The 6,099-nt window shown below is 32.4% G+C and overlaps 1 protein-coding gene across 3 annotated transcripts in view; it reads left to right on the top strand.

Annotated features, from left to right (window-relative positions):
* Positions 1-6,099, top strand: part of LOC127869348 (uncharacterized) — a 206,784-nt gene that overhangs the window by 29,352 nt on the left and 171,333 nt on the right. The gene's annotated exons all lie outside the window — the stretch shown is intronic.

Here is a 6,099-nt window from a genome sequence, read left to right on the forward strand (position 1 = left end):
AGGCTCGTGGTTCAGATTTTCTAATCCTCGCAAAATAAACTTCGCTTTATTCAGCACCGACCTAGTATTCTCTATATACGTATATCTTTGGGTAATATATACTGCGTCATGAATACAAGAGTTAAACGTGTGTAAATATGACATATAACGAAGACAGTGATGCCACTGTCTGATCTTGTTAGTTATTCTGTAACATGTACCTATGGTTTATAATATATGAAACATTTTATGTAGGATATCACCAAGCTTAAATTTCCTCTCAATAAGAAACCAAAATTATATGCATTCCATTTATTCATTAAACGCGACACTTGTAAATCATGTCAGCGGGAGATATAGTGTAAACAGTCGATTTATCGAACCGAGGTATTGAATGACACTTAAATTGATAGACCACATATAAATGGTATTGTATTTCATATTTATTTAATTGGTGCCATTGAGGTTCATTTAACCGGTTTTGAATAAAAACGCACAAATGAGCTTTAGCGCTTGTAGATTATTATTTCTGTAATTTTATCTGCGCGCCGTGTCTTCACAACCACGCACACCGTTTAATTTACGCTCAAATTTACAAAAAAGTAAAACACACTTAACAAGATTTGTATACGATGTTAAAACATTTTCAAACATGTTATTATATCGGAAATAGTTGGTATTAGGGATTTGAGTGGAAGTAATGTGTACAGTTAAGCTGCACTTTATATGTGTTTTCAGACGAATTGGTTAATGTGATCATACACTGTTCAAGTAAAGGAATATGGTTATAGAAAGAAGATATAAATAAACAATATGAATTTGACAATTAGTAAAATGAATAATTATAATGTTTAATAATACTCGAACAAGTAAACATAACGACATCAAGTATATTACGTTCTTAGTAATTATTTCGGAATGTAAACATGGTTAATATATAGTCAGACCAAATCATAAGCAATGTATGCTCAATCTTTTGTCATGGGTCTTATGTATCGCAATATTCAGCAGTAATGTTGACCATATTTCAGAACAATAGTTATATATTTGGTGCAGTGTATTTGTTGCGAAGCAATATATTTATCTTTTTTAAGCAACACATTGCTGTGAAACATCCATATACTTTTTAATTTCATTTTATAAATTATAAATATTTGTTAATTTTACTTGTTTCATGGACCATCAACAGTTACTTGGAAAATATAATATGTACAAAAATAAATAACCGCAAAACTTCAGTTGAACCGGAAAAAGGAAAACCTTATTGCTTGCGGTATTTTATTTGTACCAATGGTCTAAAGCCTCTAGAAAGTGTTTGCTTGCATTGAAACATTAGTTATGTTAATGAAATACAATGTGGTATTATATAAATATCATATACATTTTTCTTTTCGATACATTTAAATTATGTTGAGGACAATTGTATGCTTGATAAGTTTGAAGGAGTTAAACTGTTTTATGTTAAAAGTGTTTTTATTGTTTTTTGCTGATGATATTTGTATAGTTGCTGAATCGGAAGCTAGACTACAAAGTGGTTTAGATTTATTAGATCGGTATTGTACTAAATAGAAGCTATGTGAATAAATACAAAATACTGATTTTTAATAAAGGTTGACAGAATAGACGAAATTATTTTTTTTATTAAAAGGTTACATTGGATAAATATTGAATTGTTTTACATACATGTATATAGTATTTAAAACTCGTGGTTCTATTTCATCAACATATGACGCACTCTCAGGGAATGCTCTTAAAGCAATATACAAGCTGAAAGCATATTTAGTAAAATACCCAGATATATCAGTTAATCATATAATTAAGCGTTTTAATAAACTTATTGTAAGTTATGGCTGTGACGTGTGTGGTTTAAATTAAAGTGTTCAGATCGCATACATATTCGATACTGTAAACAAGGGTTAGGTGTGAGGTTGCGAACACAAAACAATTTCCTTCATGTTAAACAGGGACGTTTAATAAATAAACGTATCATCTGTGTTGTAAAATACTGGTTTAAAATATTACAACAGGATGATGTCAAGTACATAACACAGTTTATAATATGTGATTATATTATCACGATAAATATCCAGACAAAATTCTTGGAATAAATATCTCAAGGTATTATTAGACATAGTAGGATTTAAAAGAGCATTTTTTTCAACGGGAAGGATATATTAATATAAAAATAGAAAAAAACGATACACATTTTTTGTATTAAGACTTTCATCTGGGTTCAGGCTGTATGCAAAGTTATGTATAAAGACTTTCTTATAATAAATATGTTATTATTTATTATGTATATTTGCATTAGCAATTACACGGCAAAACACAATACAAAAACTGCGATCGCCCAGAGCGTTGGTATTTTTGTTGATATTGTCAGCTATCACACAGTTTTTAAATCCGGGCTAATCTTATTGACACAAATTGTGTCTTATTTCTATATCAACAAGACTATTGCCAAGCAATAAAAGTCCCCAACCGGCTCCACCATTGTCAGAAATTCCACCATTGTCAGAATATTTTTTTACTTTGTTGCCATAGCTACCAGAATTTTTGAAGTAGGAACAAAACGTTACGACTTGCATACTTTCCATATTGCCATCTATCCTTGTTCCAAGTTTCATAAAAAAATATTATGAATTTTTAAAGTTATCGCAAGATCCAGAAAACCACCGTTTTCAGCAGTATTTCTAGCCTATTTGTTGCCATAGCAACCAGAAATTTAGACGTAGGAACAACATGAAATAGCGTGCATAATGCCCATATTGCCATCTATCCATGTTCAAAGTTTCATGAAAAAATATTAAGAACTTTTAAAGTTATCGCAGGATCCAGAAAACCACCATTTTCAGCAGTTTTTCTTGTCTATTTGTTGCCATAGCAACAAGAATTTTTTGACGTATCAACAACATGAAATGACGTGCATAATGTCCATATTGCCATCTATCCTTGTGTAAAGCTTCATGAAAAAATATTAAGAACTTTTAAAGTTATCGCAGGATCCAGAAAAAACAACATTTTCAGCAGTATTTCTTGTCTATTTGTTGCCATAGCAACCAGAATTTTTCACGTAAGAACACAATGAAATGACGTGCATAATTTCCATATTGCCATCTATTCAGATTTCAAATTTCATGAAAAATATTAAGAACTTTTAAAGTTATCGCAGGATCCAGAAAAGTGTGAAGGACGGACAGACGGAGACAAAACCATTAGTCCCCTCCGGTGAAACCGGTAGGGGACTAATAAGCCGATGTCGTTTTGCATGAACATCTGTGTAGCAGTCATGTTTACGTTTACCACTCAGTACGGCAGTCATGTTCACGTATACCACACAGTATGCTAGTCATGTTCACGTAAACCACACAGTGTAGCAGTCATGTTCACGTATACCACACAGTGTAGCAGTCATGTTCACGTATACCACACAGTGTAGCAGTCATGTTAACGTATGCCACACAGTGTAGCAGTCATGTTTACGTATACCACACAGTACGGCAGTCATATTCACGTATACCACACCATATAAAAGTCATGTTCACGTATACCACACAGTATGGTAGTCATGTTCACGCATACCACACAGTGTAGCAATCATGGTCACGTATACCACACAGTACGGCTGTCATGTTCACGTATACCGCACAGTACGGCTGTCATGTTCACTTATGCTACACGGTATGGCAGCCTTGTTCACGTATACCGTACAGTATGGCTGTCATGTCATATATACCGCAAAGAACGGCAGCCAAGCTTTCACATATACCGCACAATGCCGCATTAATATTCTATTATACCACAAAGTGGTATACTGTGTAGTATACATGAACATGACTGCCATTTTGTGTGGTATACGTGAACATGACTGCCATACTGTGTGGTATACATGACATGACTGCCACATTGTGCGGAATAAGTGAACAGGACTGCCATACAGTTCGGTATTCGAGACAATGATTGGGGTATTGTGCGGTATACATAGACACGATTACTGCACTCTGCTGTATTCGTGAACATGCGGGTTCTTTGTTACTGTGCGCTAAAGAGAAGTTTTCTTGTATATGTACGTTGTTGTTATTCACTGAATACAATGAACATTATAGTTTATTAATTTATCATTGTTATATAATATGATAGTATCTCTTGGTACATCAACGTTTTGGTTTAATTAACGATATTCAGCTTTTTTATTGTAAACTAGCTTTGTTTATATTGTATCTTAATACCAAATTGAATTCTAAAACGAAAGCTTAGTAGTACATATGACAAAAAAATATGAATGCGTTGTAACGATATCGTCAACGATAAAAGCGACCATAATAACCTAATTGGACACGATATATTGGTCTTATTATAGCAGACATTCAGGAGGTGCATAGTGTCATGCTATTTAACATTTTCATAACTTTGCCAGATAAGCGATCTTTATAAACACGATTTAATACATCAGTATTGCCAAAGAATTATGTTAGATACATAACAATCATGTAGTTTTCTTTAACGGGGTGTCCTTTTTTTGGGACTGTAAACAGTAGTGTCGCGGCGTTCGTTCATGTGTTATGTGTTGATAGGAATGATCGAGGGGATTTTAAGTATCAAATGTACTTAAAACGTCAAAAATTATGAAAACATGCCAATTTTTAGTTATCTCAATATGGTTACATGCTATCTATAAAATGGTTTAATTTCGTCATTATATTATGTTATATAAATTGACGTTGAACCTGACCTGAAAATTATTGCTTTGCGTGCCATCGCCTTCAAGATCGACGAGCTTGAGGTATTGTCTTTGTACAAATATGCTTAATGGCGCCAAAACTTAGATAATCTATAAGATATTGACACGAATATCGGCATTGTTGATACAAACATAGAATACGCTTTATAACGGGATGAAAAGTTAGTTAAAGGGACAACAGGTGAAACTATTAGATCTCTTCTTAATATTATATTGATATTAATGAAAAAGTGTATTTCATAATGAGCGTGAAAGGATATATTAGTTAAATATGTAATACATTAAAAATTTTATTTGATTTTAATGTTAAATTAATACATAGAACGACAACGTGAGCAAAAGGTTAGAACAAAATCATTCATGATGCATGATAATAGAAAATAATAATGTTTTAGATACAAAAAATAAATCCAGAACAATCAACATTCCAACAGCCTCAATTTATCTTTAAATATTAAAAAAATCAATAATTTGTTGTACCTGACAAAGCAATGTGCGTAAGTGAACATTAAAGAGTTTCATTCGCATGATATTTAGGGTTAAATAATTGTAAATTGGCCATTTATGACCATTTGACAGCTTCTTTCTGAGGTATATGACGATGATCTGAATCGGACTTTATATGATGAAATGTGTTTAAGATTTTAAGTAAGGCGATACGTTGTGGTAATCGGTATGGTTTCATAAAATCGTGCCTCAGAAAGATATGTCTCTATTGATTTACACTGTACAGAACAATCGATACATTAAATGGCAATACAATTGAAATGTATGATATTTTCTTGCAACGAAATTTGACTAAGCATTGGCCGTTACATTTTTGTGCGTGTTTCAAACGCGTGTGTATCTTACGTTGATCATTTGTTTTGTGTTTCAAGGTTAACCAATTGATTCGCGTCCATAAAGGATCGCGTTGTAAAACGGTGCTTTTTTCGGCTTGGGCAGCTAAACTTTCTCTTCGTGTATATAGGACATGTATTTTATCTCCTCAATATGTGAATCAATCATTATATAAGAATAAGTATTTGTACATAGTTCATAACTACAGAGTTATGAATAAATAAAGTAAAAACTATGTTTAACTATGACATAACTGATAACCAAGACAGTGTTGTCATATCTGCCTGATCTTGTTGGACAAAATGTAAATAGTACATATAGTATATAATACATACCATTTTATTTCCTCTGATGCGATTTGTTAAAAGTCATATAAAATAACTTAGGGCATAAACGAGCTTACATATCCCTTTAATAAGAAAAGATATATATAATTGATTAAATATACGCTCTAATGTCAAATAATCTTGGCGGGAGACATTTGTTAAACTGCCAAAGATAAAACGGAGATATTGAATGACACTTGAATATTTAATCCT

Source organism: Dreissena polymorpha, chromosome 2 (assembly GCF_020536995.1).
Source record: "Dreissena polymorpha isolate Duluth1 chromosome 2, UMN_Dpol_1.0, whole genome shotgun sequence".
NCBI classification, from domain to species: Eukaryota; Metazoa; Mollusca; class Bivalvia; order Myida; family Dreissenidae; genus Dreissena; species Dreissena polymorpha.